The sequence below is a fragment of the Pelodiscus sinensis genome, chromosome 4 (assembly GCF_049634645.1).
Source record: "Pelodiscus sinensis isolate JC-2024 chromosome 4, ASM4963464v1, whole genome shotgun sequence".
NCBI classification, from domain to species: Eukaryota; Metazoa; Chordata; order Testudines; family Trionychidae; genus Pelodiscus; species Pelodiscus sinensis.
In genome coordinates, this window is record NC_134714.1 from 48,666,808 (window position 1) to 48,682,986 (window position 16,179).

General features: G+C 44.3%; 1 long non-coding RNA gene across 4 annotated transcripts in view; it reads left to right on the forward strand.

Moving 5' to 3' along the window:
• LOC142829114 (uncharacterized) overlaps nucleotides 1-16,179 on the forward strand; it is a 168,737-nt gene that overhangs the window by 22,447 nt on the left and 130,111 nt on the right. Inside the window, exon 1 of one of the 4 annotated variants that reach the window (XR_012903403.1) lies at nucleotides 4,901-5,023. The exons of the other annotated variants lie outside the window; for them this stretch is intronic. This is a non-coding gene — a long non-coding RNA (uncharacterized LOC142829114). Of the gene's footprint in view, nucleotides 1-4,900; nucleotides 5,024-16,179 lie in introns of those variants that run through there. 4 annotated transcript variants of the gene reach the window in all.

The window sequence follows — 16,179 nt, forward strand, 5'->3', positions numbered from 1 at the left end:
TAAGAGGATTTCATTGAGGGAATAAGGATATGGGAGATGAGGAAATGCATCTGATCCTATTCAAGCTAAAAATGGGGCTGAGCTTCAAGGTAGGTTCTATCCTCAGAAAGTGGATGATACAGAGATCCCAAACTGGTACATATGGGGCCAAACTTTCTGACATGGGTGTTCTGGTTTGGTTTTGTGTGCAGAACTCAAAATGGATATGCCCTTAGTATATGAGGGGATGACAGCAATGAGTATTTTAATTGCTGCAGATATGCAATTGTTTATTAATGTAGACAAAGCAGCCATTGACATGGCCTCAGCACAGAGCCTTGGTAAAATATTTCATTTATGCCTATTATATTGAGGAGGAAAGAAGTGAGATTTGCAGTGACAGGGAATGTGGGAGAGCTCATGGTGTTCTCAGAATTACCGAGGCAAAATCTGACAACTGTATATTTCAAACCCTGAAGAAGTAGGGGGAGCTCATATTAGTCTCATCGGTAGGAAAATAGTTTAAAATGATGACTAAGACCGACATTTCAATTTCAATACATCTATTTGAATTATGGCTATTTGGAACTTTTGAGAACAAATTGCATTTGAAATGGAATCTTTCTAATGACTTGACTTTCAGGCAGGTATTGTGTACACCTTTTAAAATACATTTTATATGTTTGGAGGGGGGAAGAAAGAAAAAGATGAATTATGAAGAAGTTAAGAGGAAAATAATTTCAGGAGGTAATGGATGAGTTCTGTCCAGAAGATTAATCAAGGCGGTTGCAAGAGAGTGCCAAAAGCATAACTGAAGTAGAACTAAATATCTGATTGTAATTAAAACTTTAGCCTTCTAATAGCTCCGTGAAAGATATTTTAATAAACGTGAAATGCACTTTCTAAATGGCATGCTAACTTTTAATGACTTGGGTGTTTTGTTTGATTAGTAACCTGGACTGTTAAATTGAAGCCGACTGCAAGTGCATGATAAAATATTGATGGTTTCAGGCAAATGAATTGGGGGAGTTATGCTTGACAGATTTTTGGTATCATTAAGGATTTTAACTGGTGAAAATATACATTGCTGGTGCTTAAAAGATATTTTAAGAGGATCTCACCATTTATATGCCCTAGTTTTAATTTTACAGTAATAATGGAGAAAAAATCTAAATTATTCACAGATGGCTGGCCAACAGAGGTCACTTAATTTAAAAAAGTGTTATTTTAATTACACCTGTTTCTCATTTCCAGGACAAAATTAAATATTCTGAGTTATTCGGTTATTTTTTTTCCTCAGAATGCCCGGCGGTTTGAAGTTTGTGTATTAAAGGAGGAAAAATGACATGGTAGAAGGAGTTTTATTGTTTGTAGTTAACGCAGCTTTACTAGAAGTTAATTAAATAAAAAATGGCTCATTTCAGAAATGCCACATGGGTTCTCCAAGGGAAATGTGTATGGTCCCAAAGCGCAAGTCTTTTTATTTTAAAACAAATTTCTTGTGCATCAGAATGCAGAGAGAAACACTGATATTATCAGACATCAGAAAAATGAAGGCCCAAATCCTTAGCTATTGGAAACTTGGTGTAATTCCTACCTATTTACACTAGATGAGGATTATGCCCAAGAGCTAAGGCATTCAAATGTACATCATAGCTGCTGATTTTATGTCTTGTTAAATTTCATAGATTTATATTTTCAGTTATATTGTTTAAATACGACTTGGTGGGAACAAAGACTAAAGTCATATACAATTCTCAGGCCAGAGGTGGTAACCTCAGAATTGCTAGACAGGTTGTAACAAAAGAACAGGGAGAGGAGGAGGAGTAAGCTCTTTGGATAAGTGTCTTGAAATTGTAGTTAGAGAAGTCCTGATTTTTCTGAAGTCAATGGAAGATTTCTCACTTCAGTGTGACCAGGATTTCACACACATTACCAGCCTCAATGTCCTATTTGATTCCTTCTCTTACACCTATCTCTGGGCCTGATCCCACCAAGCCACTCCACTCAGAATAACCTCCGTATCCTGATTCTCCAAGATGGCTCCCTCCCTGCATTCAGGCATCTCTCTGAGAATTGCTGCTTTCACAATGCCTCAAAATAAACAAGCCCCTCAGTCAGAGGGATCTTCAAAGAAAGGTCAGCCTCAGTCCCTTCTTCCCCTATTTTTCTTGGGCAGTTATGTACGCTGACCAGGGCTGACTGCCTTAGCCAATCAGGTGGTTCTGCTGTGACCCAGCTGCTCTCCTTGGCTGCCTGATTGAGCAGGTGCATTTGCAGGGTCTCACACCAACAGAGAAGTAATTTTAGGAAGGTTATGGATCCAGAATGCCTTGACCCAGTGTAAGGGGAAAGGGCCTCCTGCAACCAAGAGGAAAAGATATGGTAGTTTCACAGATCCTAGGGCAGACAGGTATGGCCTAGTGACGATAAAAAGGCTGATGTGTCTTTTGGTTGCCTCCTGCTGGACTCTTGGGGAATTAATGTTTCAGCTCTGGAGCACCTCCTTTATGATGGTCTCTCCCCCACTGTGACCTATTTTTCCTCCACCTCTGTTAAGATCCATATCCCTCCCAGACCAAGGCATCCTCCCCACTGGAGACTGCCATGCCACAGTGCCCCCATACTCTGGGGTCCTCCCTCCTAGGTAACTCCCAACCCCCTTAGAATCATAGACTAATAAAACTGGAATATTAGTCATTGAGTCCAGTCCTATGCCCTCATGGCAGGACCAAGCACCATCTAGATCAGGGGTGGGCAATAATTTTTGGCCGGGGGCCACTTCAAAAATTTTTGAAGTGGTCCCAGGCCGGCCCAGAAGGGATGGGGCCTAATCCGGAAGGAGCAGGGCCAGAATGCTTCTGGGCTTTCCTGCTCCCAGACCATAATTGGTCTGGGGAAGCCCCTTTGCCCTCCCTTCCCACTAGGCACCCATTCCTACTGGCAGGACAAGAGGCTTCACACAGGGTTTCCAGGTGTCCAGTATGACCCGGACAGTCCGGTATTTTTGCCTCCTGACTGGTGGTAAATTCAGAAACTACCAGACACCTAAAATGTCCGGTATTTTCTGATTTTTTTTTTTCTACTTCCCCCCCCACCCCCAAGCCAGGAGGCGAAAATATCAGACACCTGGCAACCATACAACATACTCAGCAACCAGGCCCAGCCCCCGGGACCCCAGACCACACCAGGACACCTCCCCCCCCCCGATGTCCTCCCATCCCACCACTTATCTGGTTCCGCAGGGGCTTGTCTTGTGGCTGGAACAGAAAAAGTTGTCTGCTGGCAAAAAAGCCTCTTAAAGGGGCCATGCTTTTTTTGCCTAATAGCTGCTGTCGGGGTCCTTTAGTATCCCCCTTTTCTCAATTTTTTTTGGGGGGGGAGGAGGTAGGGTTTCAGATTTTTGGTTAAACCATCTGGCAACCCTATTCACACATGCCCCTGATTGGCCTGGGAGTATGCAAAGTTTCCTCCACCCTACCCTGCGAGGCACACACGGAACCTAACCTCCATGAATTTATCCAGCTTCTCTTTAAACTCTATTATAGTCCTAGCCTTCACAGCCTCCTCTGGCAAGGAGTTCCACAGGTTGACTACACGCTGTGTGAAGAAGAACTTTCTTTTATTAGTTTTAAACCTGCTACTCATTAATTTCATTTGGTGTCCTCTATTTCTTCTATTATGGGAACTAATAAATAACTTTTCTTTATCAGCCCTCTCCACACCACTCATGATTTTATAGACCTCTATCATATCCCCCCTCAGTCTCCTCTTTTCTAAACTGAAAAGTCCCACTCGCTTTAACCTCTCCTCATATGGGACCCGTTCAAAACCCCTAATCATTTTAGTTGCCCTTTTCTGAACCCTTTCCAAGGCCAAAATATCTTTTTTGAGGTGAGGAGACAACATCTGTACACAGTATTCAAGATGTGGGTGTACCATAGTTTTATACAGGGGCAGTAAGATATTCTGGGTCTTATTTTCTATCCCTTTCCTAATAAGTCATGCACTCCCCTGCCCCCAAGTCCTGATTGGCCTGGGGGCAGGGGAGCTGTGCAAAGCTTCCCTCACTTTGCTCCCCTGCTGGGTAAGCATATGGCACTTGGAAGTACCGTGTTTCCTCCACCCTGCCCTGCGAGGCACACTTTGCATGCTCCTCCTGCTCCCAGGCCAATCAGGACTTGGGGGTCGTAGTGTGTGACTTCTCCTCCTGCCACGCAAGTAGTACATTGTGCTTCAAAGCACCACGTGCTCCTGGCAGGGCAGGATGAAACTTCATGCGTTCCCCACTCCCAGGCCCTAATTGGCCTGGGGGTGGGGGAGCAGTAGGGCCTCCGTGAGCCAGATCAACCTGCTTGGCAGGCCAGATTTGGCCCGCGGAGGCCCTTTTGCCCACCCCATATCTAGATCTTTCCTGACAGAGGTCTGTCTAACCTGCTCTTAAATATCTCCTGAGATGGAGATTCCACAGCCTCCCTAGGCAATTTATCCCAGTGTTTAACCACCCTCACAGGAAGCTTTTCCTAATGTCCAACCTAAACCTCCCTTGCTGCCATTTAACCTCTTTGCAATTTAAGCCCTATGCCCACTTTGCCTCAGTGACCAGTCTTCACCTAGCCTGTGCCTCATGGCAAACTGCAGTCTGAAAAGGCCACTCATCATTGGCAAGGGGGTGTGGACCTGCTGCCTTTGCCTACCTTGGCTTCCCCCCTGCAGCCCTAGTAGCCTCAGGCCCTGCAGCCTGGGAACTTGCCTGGCCAGAGCTTCCCCAGCTCTGTCTGCCTTTCACTACTCCTGCTCTAAGTCAGGAACCTTCTAGCTTCCCTGTTCCTCCTGCGGCTCAGCCAGAGGAAGAGTGAATCACTGTCTCCACCCATGAAGTTGCCTTTATTTATACTCCCCTCAGCTGGGGCCTAATTAGCTCATCCCTGCCACAGCTGCTGGCTCCAGCTGGCTCCCAGGGCTGGGTTTTAACTCTTAAAGGGCCACAGCAGGGCGGACACCCCATCACAGCCCTGGAAAGGAAGGATGTTTGATTTGGCAGGTGAGTCTTGGCAAAAACCCTCTTCAGTGGGTAAACTGAGGCATAGCCACACACTAGATGGCAGTGAGGTAAGCTCCGTCCTTAATCTCTGCCCCGAATCTTACACCACAAAGTTTAAAATCCTTTCTTTGGATTTCATGTTCTGTTCTATTCTCTCTTTCCTGTCCTACATCCTTACTCTGCAAACAGTTATGGTTAATTTTTGTTCCCTTGAGTATTCTAATGGAGCATTTCCACGATCAGGGAATATAAATATAAGCTTTTCAGGACTGGCTTCCTTCTGAGTCATGTACAGTGCTGAGCACATTGTTGGTACATAAGAAAGAAATAATTCCTGAAGGCTCCCATATGTCAGAAAAAATATTTCTATTGCAATCTAGTTCTGACTGGAACTGTTTCAGAATTATATATACAACTGGCTATGAGCCATTCTCTGAGAAGGGCGCAATGTGTCTTTCCAATTGGACACAATGGCCACAACTATTATTAAAAATCCACCAGTCTGTTGATTGGAGACAGTCTGTTCCCATGCAATTTTAGCCCCAGCATAGGAGATGATGCAATATTCATTTATGTACAGGAGGTTATAGATAAATTTCCCGTATTGTGAGTCTTGTGGACTTCTGCATACTCACGAATGATGTGCCAACATCATCTTGGCTAGACTGGCATATAGAAACAGATGATATGACTGCCTGGTTCAGTTTTATTGTTGTCCATATGGCTGAGTATATAATGTAAAAAGACATCTAACTCAGTGAATGCCAAATCATGAGTGTAGCCAGATGGATTTCCACTATGTAGGCTTCTGTTTGATTTCTAAATTTGCCTTCCATGTTCTTTCAGCATGCTTGGAAGAAAACCTTAATTTAAGCTCTTTATGGAAGCACCATGCTCACTTTCACAAATTTTTGACTTCTAGTCAAAATACTGGCTGTTTCTCTCACCAAGTTGAGAGGGAAATACTGAAATCCTGTGAATATGGTCTTCTATCCTCACTAAGCTTTCATCTCCATTTATTTGGCCAAAGGAAGTATTTACTAATGGATAGTAATAGAGATATAGCCGTGTCAGTCTGGTCTTGCTGAAACAAGACAGGACTATGCAGCACTTTAAAGACTAACAAGATGGTTTATTAGGTGATGAGCTTTCGTGGGCCAGACCCACTTCCTCAGATCAAATTGTGGAAGAAAATTGATCTTCCACAATTTGATCTGAGGAAGTGGGTCTGGCCCACGAAAGCTCATCACCTAATAAACCACCTTGTTAGTCTTTAAAGTGCTACATAGTTCTGTCTTTTGTTTTTGCTAATGAAGGCAGATTTGGTTTGAATAAATGTGATGAGGAATTGGTCCTGGATTAACAGAACAGTGTAGCTTTTGTAAATGGCATGCCAGGTGGATAATTTGTAATGAGAGGCCAGGGCTTAAGCAGTTAGGTGTTGGGGCCAAGCAATTTTTTAAAAAAACTTCCATAACTGATGCAGAAAGCCCAGAAGTGTCAGGGCTATGAACTGCCAAGCCTGTGGGTGCAGGAGCTTAACCCTAGGCATGCTAATAACATTGGTTTGAAAAGAGATTCCGATATTCCAACAAACTGATCTGGAGAAATGGGCTGAGGTAAACAGGATGAAGTTTAATAAGGACAAATGCAAAGTACTCCACTTAGGAAGGAGCAATCACTTTCACACATACAATAGTGCTGATTAGGCCTCAGTTGGGCTACGTCTACACTGGTATGATTTTCCGGAAATGCTTTTAACAGAAAAGTTTTCCATTAAAAGCATTTTCGGACAAGCGTGTCTAGATTGGCAGGACGCTTTTCTGCAAAAGCACTTTTTGCAGAAAAGCGTCCGTGGCCAATCGAGACGCGCTTTTCTGCAAAAAAGCCCCGCTCGCCATTTGCGCAAAAGTGTTTTGGAAAAAGACTTTTGCCCGAACGGGATCATCATAGTATTTCCGCAAAAGCACTGACAATTTTACATGAGATAGTCAGTGCTTTTGCAGAAATTCAAGCGGCCAGTGTAGACAGCTGGCAAGTTTTTCCGCAAAAGCAGATGATTTTGCGGAAAAACTTGCCAGTCTAGACACAGCCTTGGAGTAGTGTGTCCAGTTATGGGAACCATTTTTCAAGAGAGATGTGGAGAAATTGGAGAAGAGCAAGAAGAATGATTAAAGGTCTAGAGAACATGACCTATGAAGGAAGACTGAAAGAATTGGGCTTGTTTCTCTCTTTATTAAAAAAAAAAAAAAAACTTTTCCTGTGGGATGGCAAAGTGACATCATCATGTCACTGTGTCCCACAGCTCTACTCTCAGCTGTCCTGCCTCCTCCCTCCCTCCCTGGTACCCCAGTGGGCTGGAGCCAGGGTGGCTTGGAGCTGTGAGGCCTTGTGGAAGGGGGCTGGGAACTGCGAGGCCTCCCCGTTTGGGGGTGGAGGGCTTGGAGCTGTGTGCCCTTCCCTGAACAGGAGCGATGAGGCGTCCCCCTCCCTTCTTGCCCGGGGGGGGGGAGGTGGGAGCCACGAGGCATCCCCCCTCACAGTGAGGGGGCTGGAAGCCATGGCCCTTCTGCCTCCATGCACCTCCAGCCCTATCTCTCTCATCCCTTGGCGTAGACCCCGCACCCCCAGCCTGCTCCTGCCCCCCACCCCTGGCCACACTCCTACCCCCAGAGCGGGGGGTTGGCAAGCATAGTGAGCAGGGGGCACAGTCCCCTAGTAATTTAGAAAAGAGAAGACTGAGAGGGGACATGATAGCAGTTTTCAAGAATCTAAAAGGGTGTTACAAAGAGGAGGGAGAAAAGATAAGAAGCAATGGTCTTAAATGGCAGAAAGGCAGGTTTAGGTTGGACATTAGGAAAAATGTCCTAACTGTCAGGGTGGTTAAACTTTGGAATGAATTGCCTAGGCGGGGACTATGGAATTTCCATCACTGGAGATATTAAAGAGCAGGTTGGATAGACATCTATCGGGGATGATCTAGACAGTGCTTGATCCTGCCATAAAGGCAGGGGACTGGACTTGATGACCTCTCACGGTCCCTTTCAGTTCTGATATTCTATGATCTCTGAGACCACACGTTCATGGATCTAGCCAAAATGTACTCACACTGTGCCATAACTAAAGAATTGTTGGTTCCAACACAGAGCAAAACTTGTAACTTATCTACTGAACTAAGCAATCTCCAAGAGCTACCTCGGAAAGCTCACTGTAAAGTAGGTTTCAGAATAACAAAATAAAAATAAAGTTTACTATCTATAACATTATGTGATCTATTTTTCCTCCTCCCCTTTTTCAATATTTGTATTCCTATCCCATTTCTTTCCTCGCCCCCCCATCTCCGTTCCATTTTTCTTACTTCTCCAGATATTGTTTTATCTGGTCCATTGTTACATCTGTTGCCTGTATGACCCAGACTGTTCTCTTCCTTTCTAACATGCTTTTATGGCCCAATATCTGTGGTATTTGAGTACCTCTTAATCTTTTAATGTATTTCTCCTCATAATACCTCTGAAGTAGGGGAATGCTCTTATCCCCATGTAATGAAAAATAGGGGTATATTAGCTATATGAATGGGGAATATATTGTCTAATGCCTTGATACTCAGATGTCAGTGGTTCAGGAGCTAAATTTGAGATCAACATTATCCTAAAGAGCCACAATAGTGTGAATTGTTTCATTTACTAGTCTCTCTCATAGTTGTCTGTTTATTTAAAAAAAAAAAATCTATTATGTTATGGAAGCCACAGGGAGGATGGGTTGGAGGGAGGGAATTTGATCTGTCTAAAGCATTTTGCCCTTGAAGAAAAGCTCAAATCTACTGCTGGATAGGTAGCAAGTTTTTGCTTTCAAGTTTAAGAACTTTAGCAAGACTGTTTCTGGGTATTTCTTCCTAAGAATTTGCTGCACAAATTTGGCATCTGAGAAATGATCATTTAGCCAAATGCAGAACTCACTTGAAAACTGTGTGGTTTAGACTGAGCAGACTCAGGCCTGTCTACACTTGCAGATTGTCACCAAAACCCCCTTTTTGGTGACAAAACCCAGAGAGCGTTCACATTGCGAGCGACAATAGTCATGACATGCCAAGTTTTGGTGACAAAAAACTTCCACCTCCACATGAGACTTCTCTCCCTTTGCCATTACCGTTGACAATCATGCAGTGTGTACTACAGTAGGTTTTAAGTTTATTGACCTCCAGCATGTTTCCCACAATGCCCGATTAGTCACTCTGGCCAGCGCTTTGAACTCTGCTGCTCTGGAGCCACATAAACAGATGTGCCCCTCTCACTTGCACACCCTGGGAACTTTAAAAATCCATTTCCTGATGTCTAGCTCACTATATAGTAGTGCTTATGGCTCGTTGTGTCGCTTATTGTGTAGAGGTCTTCATGGCGTCTTCTCTAGGAAGTAGGAGTGGGTATCCTGCAGAATGCTCTCCGGCTTGGAGCAGTGCAGAGCTTTTGGATCTTATCAATGTGTGAGGTGAAGAGCTGGTGCAATCCCAATTGTGAGTGACCCATAGAAACTGGGACATGTATGGTCACGTTTCTTGAGCACTGCATGAGAAGGGGTATGAGTGAGATAAAGGAACTCTGGCAGGTGTACCAGAAGGCGCTATTCTGGGGTGTGGTCGCCGCCTGATTGGTCGCTGGACCAACAGCCATCTCCCCTAAGTCTCTTGATCCCTGCACCACTCTAAGTCCGTAAGTTGACCTGCCCTCCCAGAAAAAATGGCCTAAGGGCCAAAGTCAATAAGCCTTCCTGGCTTCTGGGTAGTATGGTGAAATAGCCAATGCCAGTGAGATTGAGGTTAGCCCCCCATAGGGAGACCCGGGCCCAGCCTGCTCCACTGGGTCCCAACCCAGGGCCTATGAGAGGTGGGACTGCCTACCTCTCCCTCTCGGTGGGGAATCCGTCTGAAATATGCTGAGAATACCTGGGTGGGAAAGACTGCTCCTGCACCCTCCCTGGGTTGCATCCTACCGGTCCTGCTGGGCCATCATCCCACATGGCAGCTGGGTCTCCCAGCTCCCTGGCAGTGGTTCCTCTCTGGATCTCCATTGGGGCTTAGTGGTGGCAGCCTTCTGTAACTTCCGCTCCCTCTGTCAGAGACCTAGGCTGTAGCAGCACTGGCACTCTATCCAGAGATCCTTCCTCCTCACTGGCCAGCCCAGACTGACCTGTTCTCTGGGCTTTTATACTGCCCCAGCACTTAGAGCATGCTCAGTCTGGTTGAAGGGGCAGGACTTCCTCCATCACAGCATCCAAGTCTCCATCCTCTCTTATTAATTGCATAAGTAGTTCTGCTGCAGTGCATGATGTTCTAAAATCTTGTTTCCTAAATAGAGGGGTAGGATTTTCTTTTAGAAGCATAATTGATTTGGGGAGCAAAAATCATCAATATGGATTCTGTCTCTGTTTCAATGGCCCTACCTCTACTTATCTTATTTAGGCACCTACATATGGATTTAGGTGTTTAATGTTAGGCATACAAGTTTGCTCATTTTTAGAACAGGAGTGAAGCAAATTTACAGATAGGAAGATGTTCAGTTGTGATTTCCATGTTACACACCTCTGCATTTTCAGTTTTGCCTTGCCAGCACTAGGCCCCAGATAACGAAAATACCATGCAAAAGGTACTCGCAGTGTTTCCACCACCAAACAGCAGCAGGAAATATTGTACCAGAAATCTTGCAAGGAAACCTGTTCTAATAAGATTTAGAGATCAATTTTGCAGATGCAAAAGTGTCAAGTTCTTGAAATTTGAAAGACTTGGCTAAGCAGACAATCTCTTTAGAGGCTTATCCAAATGTAACCCAAATGCCAATCCTTTCCAGGTTTGTCCACTATTTCTGAGGACAAGGGAGGTGGTGAGACAATTCTATGGTGGGAACTGCCATGTTAATCATCTTTCCTCTGCTACAATCATTTACCTTTGTTATGTTTTCAATCTACAGTACGTGAAACTACTAGTGAATGGAAGGAAATGATTTAAAATTCCAGAAATATACAATGTTGATTGCATGCTAACCAATACGATCTCAGACTGGCAATAATACATGGTTTGCATCAGGGTTTTGGCTCTGAATTTTCTTCAAGTAGGGTATATCTGCTTGGGAGCTGGGGATGTGGTTAATCCAAAGGGCTGTGTCTAGACTGGCAAGTTTTTCCGCAAAATCATCTGCTTTTGCGGGAAAAACTTGCCAGCTGTCTACACTGGCCGCTTGAATTTCCGCAAAAGCACTGACGATCTCATGTAAGATTGTCAGTGCTTTTGTGGAAAAACTATGCTGCTCCCGTTTGGGCAAAAGTCTTTTTCCGAAAGACTTTTGCGCAAAAGGGCCAGTGTCGACAGCAGAGATTTCTTTTCCGCAAAAAAGCCCCGATCGCGAAAATGGCGAGCGGGGCTTTTTTTGTGGAAAAGTGCGTCTAGATTGGCCACGGACGCTTTTCCGCAAAAAGTGCTTTTGCGGAAAAGCATCCTGCCAGTCTAGACACTCTTTTCCGAAAATGCTCTTAACAGAAAACTTTTCCGTTAAAAGCATTTCCGGAAAATCATGCCAGTGTAGACGTAGCCACGCTGTTTGGTGCATGTCATGTAACTTGCTGATGCCACTAGAATGCATGTTGAATGCCTGTTCCATTTTCAGTTTGCAATGTATGAACACTTGCCAAGAGTTCACACTGAACTGAAGGTGTGGCATTCTCTGTAGGTTTCCCATGGTCCTTTGTTTGCTGCTGAGTATCCTGAGATTGTTTGCACTAGGAGTTGTGAGAAGCTTGGTGGCTTCAAAAACACATTCAAAATCCTCTGTGTCCATTGTCTCTTCTCTATAATTCCTTTCTGGGTTGGTGTGCATCATTGCAGGCTGACAACATTTCAACATGGACCCAACAATACTCTGTGGTAAGTGTGGATAAAAACAGGCTGTTTAGGCCATATTCTGTCAGTCAGAGCTTGATGAATTCTGCATTGGACTTTACCCATCACATCACTGAGCAGATGATTGCAGGGACAGGAGAATAATTGTGGCAGCAGCAACAATTCATTTGACTGTGGCAATGGGAAAAGACAGAAGAACAGGAGGATGCCAAGTCTGGTGGGAAAGGAAAGCTCTGCAGAGCGGGGATGAGTAGCAGCAACAAGAAAACCTCAAGATAGAGAGGGTGACCTTTTTTGAGAACTGTGTAGAACTGATCCTGGAGTCTTGGCAACAGGGCTGGCCTTACCATGAGGCGAACTGAGGTGGCCACCTCAGGTGCCAGACTTTGTGGGGGCACCACGAGGACCCATAGTGTAGAAAATTGTCTGCTGCTGATGCATATGTATTCTCTCTGCTCTAGATGCACAGAGATGGTGGAGTGCCATGAGAGGAGTAGACCAGGAAGAAGGCAGAATTGAGACCTTTCAAAGTTTTGGCCCAAGTGAGGGGGTAGGGGGGTATCATTTGAGCTCCCTGCCTCAGTGGCCAAAATGTTGTGGCCCGGCCCTGCTCGGCAACAGTGTACCATCATACTCATGGAGAAGCATACGCTGTGTGGAAGCTGGCTGACCCAGAACATTGTGTGTAGTCAACCAATTCCACATAGGAAGATAGTATATTGGGTCAGACAAATAGTCTGTCTAGCCCAGTATCCTGTCTTCTGAGATTGCCCAGTGAGAGATGCTTCAAAAACAATGAAGAGAACAGGCCAATTACTGAGTGGTCTAGCCCTGGCAATTGGAGATTTAGGGACACTCTCTAAATTGCACCCTTGTCTTGGCTAATAGCCATTAATGGACTGCTCCTCCATAAACTTATCTAACTTAGTTTTGAACCTAGTATGTTTTTGACCTTCCTAACATTCCCTGGCAATGTATTCCCCACACTGACTGTATAGTGTATGGGAAAATATTTCCTTTTGTTTGGTTTAAACCTGATGCCTATTAATTTGAATGGCTCCTAGTTTTTGTAAGGGAGGAAAAGGTAAATAGCACTTTATTGTTTTTTGCTTTCCCAAATATTAAGCAAAAATGCAGTTACAATGGCTGAACATTTTTTTTCTTCTGCTCCCATCTAGGGCTGTCAATTAATTGCAGTTAACTTACGTGATTAACTCATCACGATTAAAAAAATTAATCATGATTAATTGCACTGCTATACCAATAACAATTAAATACTTTTGGGTGGTTTTCTACATTTTCAGTTACAATACAGAATACAAAGTGTACAGTGGAGTGCTCACTTTATATTTATTGCAAATATTTAAACTGTAAACCAGGATACTTGAAAGTTTTACAGCAAGGTAGCAGGTCAGAGATGGGAATATATGAGTAAAATAGCTGACTATGTCACTGTATTTGCTCCTAAACAGAATGGTCGTTCGCGTGTGTGTGTGTGTGTGTGCGTGTGTGCACTATCCATAATCCTCTGTGCCAGGCCTTCTGTGCCAGCTTTTATATTATGATACATCAGCACCCATTGAAGTCTGGGGGGGAAACTCCTTTTTTGACATCTCTCTTTGTAATGCTTCTCTTTTAGTTGATAGGCTTAGTAAATATTTCATCAGCTACGTTTCTCCTCCCTCTTCTCATTTCTAAACTCAGGTTCTCATATCCTGAAAAGAGAGGAAATCTCTTGAGAGAGATGTTTGCCACCCACAAACAGAAGACAATAATAATATCTGTTGCTGTGTTCCATAAAATGTAACTTTTTTCGCCAAGCTCCCAGAATAATCAGATAGAAGCATTTGGGAACAAGCAAACAAACCAACTTTCTTTGTTATGGCTAGAAAGGATTTTAATAACATTTTCATTGCACAATCCTGTTTTAGGATCAGTGTTTGCATGCACTCTGGTCTTGCTAGTTTTTTATGCTCCCCTATCACCATGTGCCAAGATCAGGCACCATCAAAGATATTTCCTTTTTTAACTGTAGAGGACAGTATAATACAATCCAATCTGATTTCTTAGCTCAACTATTCCTGTCAAAAGCAAACAAAATTTTGTATTCATGAGTTGGAAACTGAAATACTAAATTCTAGTATAAGGATCAGTCTTTTTTGTGTGTGTCATGCTTGCATGTCGTGCTAAAAATCCTGCATGAGTCACAAAATTGTATACACTGTGGGAAAATAGGTTGCTGTTCTCCCACCAATGAGGTGGGTTATTTAGATCCAGAACTTCTATCAGTAATTACGTTCAGCTCTTAGTGATCTGCTACCAGTAGTATAATAAGGGGCTCTGTTTTTTTTTAATAACCTTTTCAGCCTGTGATTAAAAAATGTGTACCATGAGTGCACATTCTTGCAATAAGAAAGAAAAGCTGAGGGACTGATGAATGTGGACATTTGTTTTCTTCTTTAAACACAAATGTTTTATGTAATTAAGCAGGGACGTGCTTGGCAAACAAACATGCATTTGCAGGAAATGTTTTTTCTTTGTTCCTGAAAAATATGAACATGGAAAAAGGGAATTTGTGAGGGGGGCCAGTGTGTAAAGACCTTATGGACAGAGGGAGGCTCTTATAACTCGGTCATCTGAAGAAGTGGGTTGTGCCCATGAAAGCTCATGATACCATCTACATGTTTTGTTAGTCTATAAAGTGCTACCAGACCTTTTGTTGTTTTTTCAGTTTGTCATAATTTGGTACAGGCTGGGGCATTCTAAAGCCAAAGCACATAGACGTCAGAAGTATTTTTATGATTTCCAGAGATGAGGCATCTCTGATGGGGATGATTTAGCAGTATCCAGAGATGAGGTTACTAACTGCATCAGAGGCAGGGAAATAATCCCAACATTTGTTCTAGTTTGATGGTGGAATTTCAATAAGGGGTTTATGGAACAGGGTGCACTCAACTCTCATGGTTGCCCCCTGGCTGAGGGCGTGGGCCTGCACTCTTTTGTTTGTGGTGGCGCTTCGGTGACTCGGGCGGGGTCTGTTTATAAAATTTTAAAAAAGCAAACCCCTTCCAGGGTACAAATGCAACAGGAATTCTTTCAGCGCCCTCTACTGTCTTTTAATTTGTCCCCACTCCGGAATAGTGGTGCCCCAACACTCCTCCTTTGTAGGCAGCGCTATCACCCTCAAGTCCTTTCTGGCCTCAGTTCTTTAGTTCGCTATAATTCGTTCCCCTAATCACCCTGGGGTACTTCTCTGTTCAGGCTACTTTCCCCAGTGGCTAATGGGGAGGGATGGGGAGGGGTGTTGAGAGGGACCGGACCCCCCCCACTCCGAGTTCCAGTCTAGGGATCTGGTCAATAGCAGCTATTTGCAACATCTCTTTGCAGCAGTGGTCACCAACCAGTAGATCAGGATCTACCAGTAGATCTTGGAGCCTCTGACACGTGATCCTGACTGGTTTGGCTGGGAGGCTATCAAGTGCCAGCACTTCAGCTGCCCCTTCCCCCACTGCCCTGCTGCTCCGGCCCAGAGCCTCAGAGATGCCCCCTGGGAACCTCTTTTTTGTTGTGCAGGGTGGGAGAAACAAAGGTAGAGGGCGCTGATGTCACTGTCCCCTTCTCCTGTACCTGATCTTCACAAAGTAAGGAGGGCAGGGCCTGGGAGAAGGGGTGGGGCAGGGGTATTTGGGTTTGAAATAGATGCTGGACTGATTTAAATTCAAAAAGTGATCTTGTGCTTGAAAAGGTTGGAGACCACTGCTTTACTGCATTGCTGCTATAATTCCCTGGACCACTTCCCCATTGTTCCGGTACATTCTTTACCCTTAACTCAGAGCCTTGTCCTCATGAAGTCCCAGCAGCCAGCCCAGAGCACCCTCTGCTCTCCTCCAGCTCTAGCAAGGAACTGTTCTTGCTCTGGTCCTTATACTTCTTCTACTGACCTGCTGGCCCCTGACTGGTTGTTTCCCACATGGCTGATCTAGGCAGTAGAGAGACTGGCCTTGATCTGTCCCAGGGATAGAACCTTGGACATGAAGGCCATGGAGAGCTGAGCTGGGGATGCTTATTGACCTATTAGTGAGAGGTGAGAACTACTGTAGATTGAAATTAGCCAAGAAGACACCACAAAGTATGTTCTTCTGATCATTTTATTTTGCTTATCATTTGTGCCTCTGACACACAGGCTCAGGGGGAGATGAATGTGAACCATTTACACCTATTGGTGAGCAAATTACTCCCAGGATTAAGTTCACTTACTCCAATGGGACCA